We start from the raw sequence: 18,824 nt of genomic DNA, 5'->3' as shown, positions 1-18,824 counted from the left end.
CGCGGCTCGTCTTTGGCCCCACAAAGCTCCCAATGCCTGGCAACTATGCTTGGTCGAGACGGGTGGTGGACCCCCCCACACCCCAAGGCCCCTCTAGGCCCAGTGTGACAGTCTATGGGGTGTTGAAGTCAAAGTAGGGGGACCAGTCGCAATATAGTCACTCACACCTGGCTTCTAGGTGGTCAAAGCAGGACCCTTCCAAGGGCCCCTCCCACTGGTGGCCTAGTTCCAGTCCTCCTCGTAGGACAGCCCCCACCGCTGCCCCAGGGAAAAACAGCTCCGCAGGGCAATGGCGGGATCTCACAGATGTGGCGAGGCAGAGGAATCAGCTGCCACCATCCCGTGCTCCCAGCACCGCCTGACCGGCAGACTCTGGGCCGAAGACTCAGGAGCAGGGAAGGATCGCTCCTGTCAGCCAAGCTCCTCCAACAAGCTCCCCTGCTGCCCGGCCCCAACGTCACAGAGAGCAGGTATTCAGGGCCTCCCACGTCTAAGGTCCGGCTCCAATCCCCCTCACGGGCCTGGCCCACACCGCCTCTCCAGGGCCAGCCCCTCTGCTCAGCAGAAAGACGGCAGGAAGCCAGGAGAGCAGCCAGGGTGAGAGGGCAGTCCACAGCGGCACTGTGTTACAGGGTGCCCGGTGGTGCCATGCCCGAGGGTCCCGGGATGGCCACTCTACGCTGGGAAAGAGCCGCACCCACCATCTTGTTTTCTGCCTTGTCCGGCCTTTCCTCTTGATTGGGCCGCCTTGGTCGGCCTGCGCAGATCCCAGCTCTCCACCACCAGGTGGCACCACTCCCCACTGTGTCAGGCGCACGTAATCAACGTATTCCAGGGGGTATTGCTGCAGGATGTAACCAGATGGGGAACTCCGATGCGGGAGCACTCCTCTTCTGCGCCCTACTCCATTGGCGCCAAGCCACATACCCCAACACTTTAGCAATTATGAGCAGTGGTAAAGTGCTCAGAGTACCAAAACCAACAAAAACAAAATCAGCACACAGTCAAAAATACAGGAGGCAGAGGCTAAAAGACAGGGGAAACCACACCAAGGATGCCAGGTCTAGCACTTTTATTTACTTTCGATCATTGCTATCATGTGAGTTAGCCTAAGTAGGTTAATGTAAACAAACCAAAACATCAGCATCTAGAATGCACTACGTTTTTACACAAAAGCCATGGACTAAAAACGATGCCCAAGAAGAAATAGAGTGAGGTGACCACCTTTGGTGTTCTCCAGTGTCCAGTTTAGAAAAGGCAATCACAGCATGAAAAACAAGCATTAGCAAAGCCAATAGGCTGTGCCTTGTTGACCTACTGGCTTTGTCAATGCTTTTTTTTTGTTGCTGGAAAAAGGGCACAGTGACGCAACTGTTGCTGGTGGCGGCCCCATTTTCTTTTTTTTTTTTTTTTTTCATTTACCGATCAAAGGTGGCAGGCTGTAGATAAAAGAAATAATGTTATTGTTGGCAAAGCACTTTTTGTAATACAAGTCAGCCCAATAGCAAATTTAAAGGACTGCAAGTAACAGGAAACAGGGGAGGGTGAGAATGAAGCAACGGGGGCAGGGCAACATAGCAACAACGGCAGGCAAAATTACTTTTTGGACTGCTGACCAGCCTAAGCAAATGGCAGCTGACTGATCCTCCACAAAAGGAAAACATTTTCTTTAGGAACCAGAAAGCTCAGGGGAGCAACGGAGATAAATGAAGGGGAACCAATGGGGGAGGGTGCTTGTGGGAGTGGGGGAAACAGCATAAAAGAGAGATCTGGAAAAAACACACTCAAGGAGTGCTTAATGAACAAGACCTGCAAGAACATGGAGGGATGGGGAGAGTGGGAGGGAGAACGCAGGCAGCATGAGTGGAAATATTACCTGAATCACGTTGGCAGCAGCAGACGGGCACAGATAAAGCTGAATCAATCTGTGCCTGGTCTCTGCTCCACAGCAAGCATTGAAAGTGACGTTTCAGCTGCACTGCCCAATTAAGATGGCTGCAAAGAAGAATGACACTAGAGCAGACAAATGGTAAGCAATGGGTGGGATCCTAGCCCTTTTTGTAAACAATGGATTCTCGCAAGCGAGACGCGTGCACTAGCACATGCTCTAGTGGGCTCTAACCTAATAAGGAGCTTTTTGACTTCTCAACCTTTGACGTGAAGGTTTTTTCCAGTGGGCCAATGCATTCTAAACCTCTGTAGGATGTGTTTTTAATCATTGCTCAGGTATTGTTTTAGTAGAAGTCTGAGACCTTGTGTCTTTGGGTATCATTTGAGGCTGATGAGTTCTGTACCAGAGTTGGCACTATGACAACCTGCTGCACACCATAACATTACATTACGTACTGCTTCCACTGTTTGAATGCCAGTTTTTTGGTAAATTCTTTTTTTATTGATTTTTGCGAAGTTAAACACACGAACGCTGTAATTTCATCCAGTTAGTAGTGTCCACGGGTATTAGACATCACAACGAAACAGTACAATGCTTTTACGCTCTGTATCATCAACCCAAAAGCTCTTGGTATAATAGTTTCGCTATTTAATTTTCTATAACTGTGCTGTCCCCTCTTGATTCCTGAGCGATCTCAGTATCTGGTCCCACAAACCTGTTAACCATCCCCTCTCAGACCTCTGTCCTGTTCTACTCTGTCATCCTGTTGCTTCATATACTGGGTCTCCGCTATTGCCCATTCCAATAAATCTCTGTTCCACACTGGGACCTGGGGAGCCTGAGGTGCCACCCAATGGATCGTAATCTGGCACGTCCAAATGCCAGTTTGACACCATTGTGATGTCCTGGTTCTGTGGCCCGCAGTCACATATGTCTGAGACTCTCAATGTGACACTGTGGAATGGCATGCGTTGGTCACAACTGGAGTTAATGGCTAATCATTCATATGTCATATTTATACCCCCCTTTCCCAGTGCCAAATGGTACGATCCGTTTCTTATCCACTTTCCTTAGCGCTCGTACTCGCACTTCTTACATCGACCCATTACTATAGCCCTCTCGCCTCTTACACTCCTCACCTCATGTAACGTCACCTTTTCTAGCAGATGTCTGGTCTCATTGGGCCTTTCCTACTCACCCTGTCAGACTCAGCCACTTACAGCTCCACCCCTGCCCTTCCTCCACAGCCCCCCCGATCCCGTCTTACTTCTTTTCCTCGTATGTTTGCTTCTGTGCCCTTACCACTATTATTCCGTTCACCTTTCTCCGATTGTCCTGTTACAACCACATCTTCTTAGTGCCAGATACTGATCCAAGTCTCGCTCAGTGCCTCCTTCCTCTTCACCCCTCCGTGCCACTTTTTTTCAGATATTGGGGCCGCCCATTGAGGAGTAAAACACGGTTCTTGTTACCCAGTCCTGCATCCCTCAGTCACCAACAAAACGCATTCTAGAACGTTCCTTTCTTTGGTGATGTTCCCTGGGATATTGAGATGTTTTCTGACATCATGAGACCACCTTAATTTTCTAGATAAGTCGCTGTCATCAGGGAGTCGATGCTCTAGCACTCCACTGCTTTTTCCTTTATTAATGCAACGCATTCTGGGAGTCGTAGTCTTTGTTCACTTGAACTGATCAATTGGACTTGCACACCTAAACATGGTGATTTGTTTAAGGGAAAGCCCAGGACCGCATCCCGTGGTGACATGAAGTTATCTGACAACAGATGTAACAAGGGTACGAGAAGAGCGGTGGGTGTGAGTAGACTGTACCGCGGAGGGAAGAGAGGTCTACCTTTCACTTGTGGTGAAAGGTAAAACAAGAATTGGCATGGAAGAGTGAAAGGCTGACCAGAAAAACAGAGGAGGGAGATGGGGACGTGACAGATCTGGTTAAGAATAAGATAGAAAAAACATAGATTCAGGGAGTAAAAACGCTTTGATGGGGAATCTTAGAAGAGACATAGCCGTCACTTATGAGTGAGGACGTGAGATGAAAACGAGAAGCAGATGATAGTCAAAGCTGAAGTTTATTCATCACAGTAAATTCTGCCACACCAGCATCGCTGACTGACCCACTTTCATACCACGCCATTGGAATTATGGTGGAAACCAGAGCGGGTAAGTACCATTGCAATGTGTACGTTATAACACATCTCCTTATCCCAAAGGAAAACTGAACAACAATAAATAAGATCTAAATAATGCAAAACAATTTGAAATGGAAAAGGGATTAACTAAAAATGCAATAAAATATTTACATGACATTGCATGCTGGAGCAGCATCAATGAAAACTTCCCAAATGCAAACTCGTTAACCTAAAAATAGAATAACATTTTAAGAAAAAGCAAAAAGCATATGCATGAACACTTCATAAAGGATAGCAAACGATTTTTTTTTAAATGCTGTATTTTAACAGTGGTGTGAATTTGTAATGCCTGCGTGTTCCATAAATAAATGGGCCACGCAGTATTTCAGACAAAGGTGCGCGAGACACCGCGTGGTGTTTTACCGGGACGTGAATCTGTCGGCACGCTGTATTTCAAGTCAGGGTTCGCGTGTCACCGTTTTGTATAGCGCTGGACATAAACATTTGGCGATACGCTATGTTTCATTTAATGGTGCGTGTCACCGTAAGGTTATGCTGTACGTTTTGCTTCCTTATGACAACACAAGAAACGCGTCACCATGCAGGTGACTGAAACTGCACCGCCATGCATGTCTGATACCAGGATGGCAGGAGAGACATTTACTGCAGGTGATACAGGGTCTCTCTCTGTCTCCTTGTCCATTTGATGATGCTATTGAAATTCAACGCGCCCCTCGCCAGATTAAACATTTCCCTCACACACAAAGGTTTCAAACGCGCAATGTCTTCGCGGAGTAACACATCTGGAAAAACAGCGCTGCCTTTTGACTCAGTGCGACGTATGTTTTTTTCTTTTCCAGCATATTAGTCATACCTTCACTGGCTTATTCTGTGCCACTAAGCCTTAAGGCTCGCGGTTCCCCATACTTCAAGAAAACAGATGTATTACTTCAAAACCGTCTCTTATTAGGCACGATATCTTGTTTAAGTGACTGACTGCCCATTATCTCACTCCACTCCAAGATTATGAGGAGACGTACCGAGTTAGTAACTGTCAAAACGTCAAATATCTACACACAAGGTTGGCAAACAGAACATCACAGAGGTGGAAAAGCGCGGCTGCCGCCTGCACAGCTATCAAAATCCCCGTCGCCATTTGTTATGATGAAAACGAGAAGCAGGTGATAGTCAAAGCTAAAGTGTATTCATCCCAGTAAGCGCATCTCCAGTCTCGACACCAGCTGCGCTGACTGTCCCACTTTCAGCTTTTTAAATCAGCTTCACTTCAAGATTCTAAGGTTCATACCATGCCATGAAAATTATGGGGGAAACCAGAACAGGTAAGTGCCATTGCAACATGTGCCTTATTACACTGACATACAATACATTGGTATTTAAAACGATTAATCAGTATAGTTTTAGATTATTATTAACAAGAAACGACCGAGTGATGTGCATGGGGAAACCAAGTGGCAGTGATAAGCTTGCCACAATGAGTTCAAGTGCAGGGCAGGAAATAATGAAAGGATAGAAGCAGATTGCAGAGGAGAAGTGACATTTGGCTTTTAGTAGGCAGTCGTGTTAATCGAAAGTGTGGGTGCGGTTACTCTACCAAAAGATAACACGATCCGGCCATCACAGACCGTGACACCTGGAAGGGCACAAACAGAGGTGTAGCGGAGGCCGGAGGAGTGGGGGAGGGAAACCTAATGTCGTGGTACACAGCACAATTAAGAGGGAGGATCCAAACCAAGATACGGAGAAATTATGCCCGAATGGATCACAAACCCAAACCGAGAGACCGGCAGGGTTAGTAAGATCTGAACCAGGAACCTAAAACCCTTCACTACTAAGTAATCTTTCTGAAGGGCAGCTATAGTGTGGAAGGTTAAACATTGAAGTAATCAGAAATAAAGGTCTTTCTTCTGTGGCCACTTGTCAGAATGCTGGCTGATGGTGATTTTGTTTAGACCATAAACTGAATCCATCATTGGAGTTAACGGGGGTGCAAACAGAGCATTAGTGTCTGTATTCCAAACAGGTACCGAGGCGAGCTTTAAAAAAAGGAAGGGACTTGGCAAAACAAACATTCGTTAAGCCGAATAATGTCACCCTGTGTGAGCAGGATTAATCCACATGTGGACTGTTAGCGACAGCTGGCGCGGAAACCGACAACTGCCGTGACAGGCGCTCTGTTCAAATAACAGGGTTATCACCGAGTGTCTAATACTCTCTTCCCTCACTCCTGACAGGTAGGAGTTCAGATCTGCCTGTTTATGTCAGGGGTCTGCTAGAGAGAGAACCATTTGCTCTTTTCCGTTTCTGTGGTGCGAGGTCACAGTGTGCCAAGGGCCAGCGTGTTTAGGTGGTAATGTTTAGTGCACGGACGCCTCCTGTGGCCCAGGACTTCTGTGGGAAAGTGCCTGGACACTCCGTTGCTCCTCAGAACGTGGCATACTGGGGCGCAGAGCGCACCCCGGTCTCTACTTCCGGGAAGGGAAAGGTCGCAGTGCTCTGCAGTGTGCCACGGCCTGGAGACCGGGCCCCCTCTCCGCTGCCGTCACGGACACGCGAGATGGCGGCTGCTGCGCCTCGCCAGCCAGGGCAACAACAGCTCCTTTCTTTGCGCTCTGGAAAAAAGCCCGCAGCAAATTCAATAGATTTAGGCCGTTATGCACGATGAAGTTTTGCTGTCGTGTACTCATTCTGTGACGTAGCAGGCACACACTTGGTAAAGAAGGGGTAATATATTGGTCCATTTCATTTTTTAAATGGTGTATTCTGGGACTTGTAGTCTTTGTTTCAGTTGAACCAATGGGTAGAATCTAATAACAATGACATGTGAAAGGAAAGCCCAGGCGCAGCATCGTGGGTATCTATATGCCTGCCTTGCTTTGATACAGCAGAGTGCTTCTGTTCCTTTTGGGTTTTTTTTTTTGTGTGTGTTTTTTATTTTTTTTTGTAACTTGCTTTAAAGGTAAACCCACTCATAAGATCCCCTAGAGCCAGCTACCCACAACGCACCATTCACTGTGGCATACATTTTTAGGTGTCATTCCATTCACAATGTCATTCGCATAGTACCTCTAAATTATTCCCTCGCTTTTTTCTGCTCTCTCGCTTCTGTATCTCCTTCCCCCATCAGAGCTTTCAGAGCCAACCTTTAGGGTGGTGTAAAGTGCTATAAAACACACCAGCATGACATACATATATTGTAAGTGCTTGATACAGTAAAGCTGTATTGCAGCTTAGTTGAATTTGGTGTCATTTGTGCCCGTGTATTTGGTATAATCGCAATGTGGAATATAAATTATACTCACTTGTCGCGAGCACTTGAAGTAGCTGATCAAGATTCATAGGCTGCTTAATGTGTATTATTGCAAACTTAGCATTAAACCTATGGCTTCAGTAAAGGAAAACCTTGAGTGCATTTCTACGTTGTACCTATGAGATAATTGTCCCACTACATGCACAATAACATCTGCCCACTGCTCCTTGTTGAAATAACACATTCTAGTTGGTTGGGATGACGTTAATCTGAGGTATTTGAAAAATATGTGCATTTTAATTGTCACAAAACAGTGGCAGTGGCAAATTAACATTACACTCACTGCACCCCAACCTCTCTGCTCACCCCTCTCATCCTCTCCTTGTTCTCAGAACCCTTCTGTTCATAGAACCCAAAGGCCACCAGCAGGCCCTGACCCCAACACCCGTCACACGCAGACTGACAAGACTGTGTTATTTTGTTGGAAGGAATTTATTTAAAACAATGGGATTAAAAACACACGCAGTTACATTTCAATTAAAAAACAATACCTCAATAACTTCATAACATTTCAATAAAAAAACTTTCAGTCATTTAAATCATAAATCAATGTGAAAGGATCCCTCCCCGTCCTGAACCTCCTTTGGACCACACAGGTGAACCGTACCTCACCTGTATCCCGGGGGGGGGGGAGGGGCGGTTCCCCACAGTTCACCGTCCCTTGTCCTCATGCTCTGGATTTCGCTCCCTCCCCAAACACCAATCCGCTGTGGGGGTGTAACGGGGAGTCAGGATCGGGAGCCCCATGCCAACCCCAGCTATCTGGGCTCCCTAACCCCCAAGCTGGTGTGTACATCCGCAGGTTTTTTCAGGACTGCATGATCCTACCTCTGGTGTTATCCAGGGGACCCTGCCTTGGGGACCCCTCTGTTGCTTACCGTGACTTTAGTATCTCCTCTCCAAACCTAAAACCAGTGGATGGGTGGGTGGGATTACGTCGTTCCAGGTGCCCCGACGTCGCATCAGTAAAAAGGCCGGGCCCTTTCTGGGAGGGCACTTAAATAGCCCCCCCATCTAATGCGCGCCAGCGGGCGGACCCGGAAATGACGCGGCCCACGCGACCCCATTACACGCACTTCTGCCCTCACACCTCGCGAGGTGAAAGGGCGGCGACGCACGACTAGTGCGCAGGGTTCAGGCCATGGTGGACCGTGATCTAAGGGCCCGCGCCCCCCCCCGTTTCAAGGGGGCGCTCTACCAAAGGTATCTTACCTACAATGTATGTATTCAGTCCCCATCTGCTTTAAGGTTGCTGACCCTGACCTAGAATGCATGTATTCAGTCCCCTTCTGCTTAAAGATATCTGAGTAGGAATGTATGTATTTTGTACCCTTCTGCTCAAAGGTATCTGACCTATAATGTATGTATTCAGTTCTCTTCAGCTTAAAGGTTACTGACCAAGAATGTATGTATTCAGTTTACATCTGACGGGAATGTATGTATTCTATACCCTTCTGCTTAAAGGTATCTGACCTGGAATGTATGTATTTTGTACCCTTCTGCTCAAAGGTTGCTGGCCTAAAATGTATGCATTCAGTACCCTTCTGCTCAAAGGTAGCTGACCTAGAATGTATGTATTCCGCCCCCTTCTGCTTAGAGGTTGCTGACCTAGAATGTATGTATTCAGTCCTCTTCTGCTTAAAGACATCTGACTTGGAATGAACGTATTCTGTACCCTTCTGCTTAAAGGTATCTGAACTGGAATGTATGCATTCAGCACCCTTCTGCCTAAAGGTAGCTGACCTAGAATACATATATTCCCTTTGGTCTACGTAAATTTCCTTGCATGCTATCTTAACCCTGGACACCCAACATTCTTTTCCAGACGTATGCACTGCGCTCTTCTTACCCCAGATGTGCTTTTTACATGCACTCGAAAAATTGTTGCCACTTTCTAACATATTGTGAGAGAATAAAGAGCTAAAGAAAATACAATAAACTAATGCCAGTGTAACATTTACATTGGTTTAAATTATTGATGAAATCAGTTGGAGGGTGAAGTGCTTATATTTCAGTGACTCTAAAAAGCAGTGTTGGTACCACAATGTCTAAAAAGAACAACACTGTCTGGCCTTCCAGGAATCTGTCCAGGTATTGGAAACCCAAAACCTTATCTTAGGACTTTTTTTAAAGAGTGCAGCATATGGACTAACACTTGGCTTCTTGGTGCCAAATCAAGCAGTGAATGTCAGAGAGCCCTTGTTAGCCTTTAGAATAAATTGGTAACCTGATCCCAGCCTTGCTGACTGGTCAGAGGAAGTTTGGCTGTCAGTTGTTTTGAAATTGTGGGTGCACTAATTAACATTCTGAGTCAAAGGGCTCAGGTTTGGAGCTGAGGGTATGAGATGTACTTGTACACAAGAAAATATAACCTTAGGAAGTGAATATAAAAAGTTGTAATATGATTTGTGAAATGACACCTGTGGCTTCCACCACCACGCGTAGATTTTCATGTACAGAGATTGTTGAAGAATTGAAGTACAAAAGGGTGCAAGGCCTCGCTTGATTGGCTCAGAAAGGTTTCTGTACTAAAAAATATTGTGATGCTGTATAATTGCATACTCTAGCAGCGGCCAGAGCGAGGATGGCATTATTGAGATGGACTCATCAGAGGCATCTGCCTTGTGTTTTTTTAATTGCAAAATCACCATTTAACTTCTTGAAATGGGGAGGTAGCATACCAGGTGTTAGAAGAACTTTTTTGTTGTCAAATTAAGGGTTTTTTAATACCTTTGAGAATGCCTATCTTTAGGCCTAGCGGCAAGCTAGGTGAATTTACTCAAATCAGTGCTCAGTCTCGAGGTTCAGAAGAATATGTAAAATAATTGGTAAAACCAATAAAGAACCAATACCTTTGAAACAGCAGCAGTGTTCTCCATGGAGCAGCAGCTCCTGTCTGCCAGTGGACACAGCACCGGTTCTTCTTTTTAGGATCGAGCGCGTGCAAACGCTCTGGACCATGTTGTGATCTCTCTGTGGCCTTCTAACCACACCCATGTCACGCCTGTCACTTTCATTAGTTTGTCGGCTGCCTTTTAAAAATGTATTCCATTTGTGAAAAGCATGCATACGTCATGCCTTTTCCAGTGTTTAGCCCTCCTCGAGCGCACCAGTAAACTATTGAAAACATACGAGGCTCTGTGTTTTCAGCTGGTTTCTGGACTACTTTATCTTTTCATTTCCTGCGGAGCGCTATCTTGCTGGGCAGAAGTCAAGCGGTTTGCATTACATCCACCCTGTTACATCGATAATTGCAGTTTTGTCAATAAGTTTCACTGCAAGCGAACTTCTGTTTCCTTTTCTGTGTCTCCTTCATGCTCATGGCGAACAACAGCTTGCATATGTGAAACTGTTTTACTTTTCATTGTTAGTTTATGTGGCAAGAAAAGTCCGGTTTCCACCCGCGCCCACTGATCCAGATGTTGTACCGCTGCCAGATAGGCAGTGAATCATGCTCATTTGGTGTCTCTGCAGATGTGCATTTATTCTGGGCACAAGTCCATTCAGTAGAAAAATAACTATTTGTGAATTGAGATTTGGAGTTTTTCCTTGGTAGTATGGCGCAACCCAGTCTCTTGGCTACCAAACAGACTCTTTTCGTGCTGTCATATTACCTTGTGGCTGGCATATTCTGCACTCAGCCGCGCAATCATTCAGTAGTACACAGTTGAAGTAAAAGTGATTTTGGATCCAAACTTACTGCTATGTGTGAAATAACCAAAACACTATAGTGACCTGCTTTTATTATCTTTCAAAATAAGTTCGTGTGGGAGTAAGAAACTAAAAGCAATGTGTAGAAAAATATCACTACATTTACATTATTTCTTACAGAACTTACAATATAAAAAAGTTAATGTGTTTATTATTTAATTGTAGTGTCAGCAAACGTTAATATTTGCCCAATTCTCAGGTGCATCTTACATAAATTGAGAACCTTCTAGTTTTACACCCTTGGCCCTAATAGTATTTTTTAAACAGGACACTGAGGATGTTTAATGATATTTGACACTGGGTTTCAGGGATGTCTTTGTTCTGATTCCACCGAGAGACCCATTTTGCCACACCCTGCAACAATATCACAAAATAAAAATAGTGAAGGTGAAATCTTCTAATACTCTTCATGCTGGCTGGATAATTTACCCAAGCCATCTGTTCCTTCTAGTTCTACCTGACCAACCTGCCACAGCCGGCTCCAGAGGAACTAGTCGTGATCTCATCAACTTCCAGCAGCCTTCCACGTTAATATTGAGAAGTACTGGGATGTGGCGCCATATCAACCTAATACCCTGATTGTTATTTTCTTAAACATGCTGGAAAGTGAAATGGGGGCTGGTGAATTTTTTGGGCCGGCTCGGCAGGGTTATACTGACGCCTCGCCTCACCTTGAAATGGTACTCCATTTGAGAGTTGTTTTGACAATTGTTACCCTTGTGGCTTCCACTTCACATCATTTGGCGTAAAACTGAGTTCTAGTACCTATTTCTGCGAGCAGGGTGGCAATATCAATACTTATCATGTATCAAGGGAAATCACCGATTTTACCCATTGATCTGATAAAACCCTGGTGAGATGCATGTATCCTGGATGAATTGCTTTATTTTGAGATGCTCTGTAGGTTACTCCAGTGGAGTGCACTTAGAACAAAACAGGAGAAAGTCACAATACAGCTCAGATATGTGTTAAATCGACATAATTGTGTTATTCAATAAAAAGACAAAACAGTACTCTGTAGAGACACGGCATGGACATGTCATACAATTGATTTTCAATGTGCTCACAACTGCAAAACCTACCAAGCTGTGACACTCCACCTTACAACAGCAAACATTAAGACCGAGCTCTAAACGTTTACCCTAAATAGCTAGAATTTGCAATTAACTGACTAGTTAGACTTTTGATCCTGGAGAAACTTTTCAGAGATATACCTTTGCTGGGCATTGGGACCCCTTTCAAATGAAGAACTGCATACACAATTTTACCCACCCAAAAAAACTACAAATTACTTAAACTGACCTCACAAATCTACAAAACCATATTCGACTCCTGTACATGCATGTTAATTAGACATTTCACTGAAATCAGTTAGAATGGAGTGCACATGATATTTCGGTGCCATGTAAAGTAACTAAAACCTGATTAGCGGTGTTGGCCACTTGACTGGATCACCGCTGTTAATGCTTTGCTCTATTGCACTTTAGGTGATTGAACCCTATTGAAATTAATGAAATGGAATCAGCTCTACATACTGACAATCCAGTTACCCATTGCTGCCAAGACCCTTATGCAAAGAAAAAAAATCTTTATCTAGACGAGAAAAGATTTACAGGAATGTAATTGGCGTGTCTGGTAGCGCAGGGAGTTGGGGAATTGAGCGGCTCACTTCCCGCAAGTGCAGATCCATATTTCCTGTGAAGCTGCCATTGTGCAGGAGTTCCTGTGTCAAGCATGATTGCTTTGAGTTCTAGTCCATGACCTTTCTTCTGCCCTCGTTTCCTAAATGTAGCATAACTGCAGGGCTGGTTAATTGAAATTAGCTACAAAAATATTCTCATCTTGGTGTACACCAGAAGAATGCCTTTTAGAGCGTCCTGATGCGGTGATGGAAGTGTAGGGGACAGGCGAGAGTGACAAACGTTGTGCATATTAAATGTCGCTGCAAACCGTACCCCTTCAGTGGTACATGAAGGTTGTTGGCCATTGTCTACAAGAAAGGTAATACAATAGATAGACTAATTCCCTTCACGACCAACAACTAGAAAGGTGTGATACAGGGCACGCTGCCCAGTTATTCTCCGCTACAACAGTTTGCGGACTCGGATTCATGGGCTTCTAATCCCCTGTACCGAACAAAAATGCATCTCAGTGGTGAAGATGACGGGACTGTTATACTATCTGCATTCTTGGTCAAACCACATAAGCCACTTTGTATGCTGACACATACTGGTGCATCTTTTGGGAGGGCACAAGAATGGGTGGAAGAGGTCTGGTTTAAGATTAGGACAACACAGCTTCATGCGATGAACCGTGCAAACCCCGATCCGGCCACATAAATTATAGTAAAAGTAAATTACAAGGCACCGTGTGAGGCTTGTTAGTCTAAGCAGGATTCAAGGCGAGCCCTAGAATCGGAGTTAGAATCATTTCGTGGAGGCTTGCTTAATCACACCAGTCTGCAAGTCTCTTCTGGAAAGCAGCCAGTTTGCCTGTGCTCTCAAAATGTGTTGGAGAAAATCCCAGATTTTGCCACCCAGCACTGTTAGATCTGTTCCTATGTTTTTGCTGTTTCAACAGATTGTGTTCTGGCCTTTTTGGATTTTGGTAAGTAACTTGAGGTAGAGCCAGGGACGTGGACGCCATTTCCTAAAAAACGACGGGCTTCTTTCTTTAATACTTAAGAGATAAAAGTGTTTGATTGTTGGTGTCTACTTTACGATTGGCAGTGCTTCTTCAATGCATGTGTAGCAACAGACTACTTTAAGGCTTTCTGCAAGCAGCCTGGATATTTTTTATGTAATCGCCATGCCCTTCACTGAAGGGGAGTATACTTGTTAGATGTGCAGACCAAATGAAAATAGAGTATACAATAATCCCTAAAGACCACCTCTGCCAAGGATAAAAGTAGAGTTTGGTTCTTGGTCCTGATTTACAAATATCTCTTTAACTTGGTTTGTAATATTAATGCAGCCTCAAACCACAAATTTATCTTGTTTCAGAGCACCTCACCCCATGTTCATTATTCACTCTTATTACACATGTGTACAGTGACAGGTGGTGGCTGCGCCTCTAATTCTCAAAATGGTTTGCACAGGCTTACTTAAACCCTGGCCCTTACTCCGCTACCCTTTAATTCGGATGCTGTCATGAACATGGCAATATGCTTAGCTACACAGGGTTCATAGTGATTGGGGCTAGTTTGCTAATTCTAGTTTGAATAATAGGTTTGGTCATATTTGCATTTTCTTATTACATCTTCTTGCAGCCTTGAAAAAGTCATTGTTGATGAAACACGTGTCGGCTACCTGTTCTTCGTGGAGCAAAGACCATGTTTCACCAACCGAGCTCCAAGTCTGGATATTTTATTATGGACATCATTTGCCTGGCACAATGAACTACAGCTTTGCTCTCTAGGTGGCGTTTTGTTATTTTTTATATAGCAGTTTTCTCCCAATACTGTAGCACGCTTTTGGTAGCTCACCCGTGGAGCCTTATACTGTTTGTTTTGCTACTACATTGCTTAACTATGAGGGGTGGAGCGATCCTTTTGTAACCACTGCCTTTGTTGTTTGTGATAATCGTGTTTATATGCTAGTGTAGTTGTCGGAGTTTCAGTGGTACTGGTGATTTGCATCCTGAGTCTAGAGTTTCACTTGAATTTTAATTTTAAGCTCTAGTTTTAGTGTTTTTAATCTTGAATTCTTTTCACAGAATTAGTCCAACGATGAGGTGTGAGTAGTGGTCAAAGGGATTCACTTTAATTTCAGCAGATCTTCTCATCAGTGGATTTATATCTTTATTCTTATATTTGTTGGATTTGTTATTAAACTCCAGGAGGTATTTGTCCAGCGTATGGGCACCAATAATGTTTTGACTCTGGAAACTGTTTTTCATCTGAAACAATACAAACCACCTGTTAACGTTAGGTTATTGCTTTTGCATTTTCAGGAGAGCTTTCTAGTGACATTTGTCTCAGCCACTCTACATATTAGAGGGATTTGTCAGTGTAGGATAATCGCCTTGACACTTTGTTTTTCTTTTTTCAGGCACGGACACAGTGCTGCCAGTTTGGGAGACATTTTCGAATCGGTCTTTTCAGTGTGACTCCCCCAAATGAGGTCAGTGCCTAGTTTAACAGATGGTTAGGAACTGCTGTTTGCCCATTTCATTCCCTCGTGAATAATGCGCACCTGTAGGTGTTGCCTGGTTTTCTTTTGTTTTTGGTGAACAGTATGTTTCTGTAATCTCCCTTGCATGTACAGATGATAATTACTGTCCAGGTATAGGTTAAAAGACCAGGTAACAGTTCACTGTCAAGCCATACCTAACAGTCAATGTATGTTAATGACTGCCGTCCTCCCATCTGTGCTGCTGCAAAGGAAGACAAACATCATAAATTATCTAGTTATCTAAACCGCCTTTACCATTACAATGACATGAGTACCCCTGAAATTTCAGGCTGAGCCAGCTGGATAAATAAAACGATTGCAGCTGGTGGAGGGCAAGCACTTTATTTGCAAAAGGACATAATTTCTGCCTAATCAAAACATGTACTCCTGCCCCCCATCATGTGGGCAAAGGCAAAGCCCCTCTCTAGTGGTACTCACATAATCATCAGATGACAGCTACACTGTCACACCAGACCATAAGGAGCATTTGCAATGCAATAGTGCTTGTGTTTGCTCGAGTTAGAGCTATTAGCGTTGTAAATTCTTAACTGGACTTTTCTTGCCACATAAATTGAAAATTAAAGGTAAAACAGTTGACATAAGCAAGCCAGTTCAAAGCACCTCGGCTGCCATGAGCATGAGCGCGAAGGAGAGACACACAAATAAAAAGGACTTCGCTCACAATCATATGTATCGGCAAACGTGCAATTATCCATGTAACAGGGTCGATGGCCAAGGCAGTAACAAAACTGCCCAAAGGAGGGCCAAACGCAGAGCATTTACCAATGAAAAAGGGTTTTTGAAGGGCAAGCCCATGAATGAGTTATAGTGATGGGCGTGCAGTGGGTGTGGTCAAGAGCCCACAGATAGATTACATCACGTCAGAGCACTCGCATGCTCGACCTAAAAAGGCCATTGTCGGAAGCATCATTTTGTAGGAGCATGTATGCACTGTGATGCAGGTCCCTTTTTTTATTGGCTGATTTAAAATGGACACTTGGATCAGTAAATACAAAAAATGAAATGTTAAGTGCACAAAAGCACTTTTCTTGTAGTGAAGTGCCAAGCAGAAAATAGCCAATGGCAGCAAGCTGCTAGGCCCTCCAAAAAAATGCAAAAAATAATGTCATTACCTGAGGCGGATGGGAGGGAACACTGGGGAATGGGGATTAAAATACATATAAAGTCAGGTAGGAGAGAGAGGGAAAAGCAGCAGACAAAGGCAGAACAACACAGAATGCAGGAGGTGGGGAAAGTAGGCTGGGGAAAGAGCAACACGAAGCACACAGGTGGGTATTGAACAAGGGAGAGAAGCACACAAGGGAGGGAAAACCCACATACTCTCATAGCATGCCTAGCCAAAAAGAAACAAGCATGTGCAATGCAATGGAGCTCGCGTTTGCTTGAGTTACAGCTATTAGCATTGTAACCTCCAAATCGGACTTTTCTTGCCACATAAATTGAAAATGAAAAGTAAAAGTTTCACATAACTAACCAGACTTTTCTTGCCATATAAATTGAAAATGAAAAGTAAAAGTTTCACATAAGCAACCCGACGGCCACCATCAGCGCAAAGCAGACACACAAAGGGAAATAAAAGTTCACTTGCAGTGAAATTTATCGGCAAAAGTGCAATTATCCATGTAACCGGCAAAAGTGCAAATATCTATGTAACCAGCAAAAGTGCAACTACCTATGTAACAGGATCGATGTCATGCAACGTGCTTGACTACTGCCCAGCGAGATTGTGCTGCGAAATACAACAAAAAAGTTGTCCAGAAACCAGATGGAAAACATCGAGCCTTGTATGTTTTTCAGTAGTTGGTTGATGCGCTCAAGGAGGACGTATGCTTGCCTTCCTCTAATGAAAGCAAGCAGATTTTAAAAGGAAAGCCCACGAACCAATGAAAGTGACTGACATGACATGGGTGTGGTTAGAAGCCCAAAGAGAGATTACAACAGGGGACAGAGTGCTTTGCGCTCACCCCTAAAAAAGTAGATCCCTGAAAGTGAACAGCAGAAGAAAGCAAGTTAGCCAATCAAAAGGTTTGTAAAGAGACTTCTCCAGGGGAGAGATACACACCAGCTGGGACAAATAAAGAAGTGATAGTGACACTAAAGCGACCCAACGGTAATTGGTGGTGGTCTGTAAGCAGACGGGAGGTTTCTGGTAAGCCCACAAAAACTCTTTTTCAGACAGACACTTTGGGCCTGATTCCGACCTTGGTGATTGGGATACTCTGCCACAAACATGACGGATACCCTGCCATTTTACAAGCTCCATAGGATGTATTGGAACTTGTAGTACGGCGGACGGGATATCCGTCACGTTTATGGCGGAGTATCCCGTCCACCAAGGTAGGATTCAGGCCCCCCCTGTTGTCTTGTAAGAGAGGTCTAAATACACACAACTTTAATTTTCAATTTGTATTTAATTTGCAATTTCAAGAGACAAAAAACATGCACATATCTATAGTGTCCGAGGAACTGAAACGAGATAGAAAGAACATACACAAAACCACATTAAGAAACCAGTTAAAGGGAATAGTTTACTTAATTATAGCGGAGAGGAAAGGCGTTCACAGCCAACCAAGTTTGCTTCTTTCCTGAGCCCGTTTCCTTTCCTGGAATGCACCTTCCTTCGGTGATGGAAAGGGAAGTGAAGCAGGGTTTAGAAAGCCCCGCTATTGTTAGTAGCACTTGGCTGATGTGTTAATTGGTGGTAAAGGATCGCCGTTTGGGTGGATAGCTGCAGGAAGTAGGGGGACACGGCGGTAGAACCTTGAAGCAGCAGCCGTTTCACGATAAAGGGTGGTCCCTGCCTGGTTAAAAGCAGCGTCCTCCCTCAGATTTGAAGTGCGTGAAGGCCGAGAATGCTAGATGCGTCGCTTCTCTAGAGGAACATAGGCAGGTACTATAATTTTATTTCTATATCTTGATATTTCATGATATTTCGGAAAGACCTTCAGCTGACGGAAAATAATTATTAATGCTTTAAGGTGGCTTGTATTTAGAAGTACGGTTTTACTCCGTGGCGCATTTAAGAACTGAATAACAAATATCTGTTACCCAATTTAAGGACACACATTTTATCGACTTTGGAAGGATGAAAGGCTAAGATGAGCCACTGGGATTCGAAACTGTGCCCATAAGGTCAACACGGGTTTCCGAGTAGATGCATTAGCCTGGTCACCCTTCTGTTCGTTATGGCTGTATTTGGATATTAAGCTGGCACCAGTGAGGTGCAACCAATGTTTAAACAGTGTTAACAAGTGTAATAATGACAAAATAACGAAGTAGCGCTTAGCTACCCTCAGATGTAATGTACTTTATAAATGCACGTTTCTTTTCATTTCAAGTAAAATTATTAGAACCCGTGCCGCATTACGCCGCATAGTTTGCTTTTTCCTTGCCGCATAATTTATTTAATCTTGCTGCATAATTTGGTCCTGCCCGGCCCATAATTCCAGTGGCCCTGGGTGTAACTATTAATGGGCATGACCAAATCTATGTAAAATTGCATACTTACGATATATGTTTTATCTACAAGTCTCCTGTAAATAACTAACTGTAT

The 18,824-nt window shown here is 44.2% G+C and overlaps 1 protein-coding gene across 9 annotated transcripts in view; it reads left to right on the top strand.

The window, feature by feature from the left end:
- The window catches only part of LIFR (LIF receptor subunit alpha), a 478,307-nt gene that overhangs the window by 80,587 nt on the left and 378,896 nt on the right, over window positions 1–18,824 (top strand). For 5 of the 9 annotated variants that reach the window (XM_069221314.1, XM_069221272.1, XM_069221277.1 and 2 more), the window contains one exon: window positions 15,128–15,199. The exons of the other annotated variants lie outside the window; for them this stretch is intronic. The gene's annotated coding sequence lies outside the window, so the exon portion shown is untranslated. The remainder of the gene's footprint in view (window positions 1–15,127; window positions 15,200–18,824) is intronic. 9 annotated transcript variants of the gene reach the window in all.

Source organism: Pleurodeles waltl, chromosome 1_1 (assembly GCF_031143425.1).
Source record: "Pleurodeles waltl isolate 20211129_DDA chromosome 1_1, aPleWal1.hap1.20221129, whole genome shotgun sequence".
Lineage (NCBI taxonomy): Eukaryota > Metazoa > Chordata > Amphibia > Caudata > Salamandridae > Pleurodeles > Pleurodeles waltl.
The sequence above is the reverse complement of the archived record's forward strand: the minus strand, read 5'-3'. Positions and strand labels throughout refer to the sequence as shown.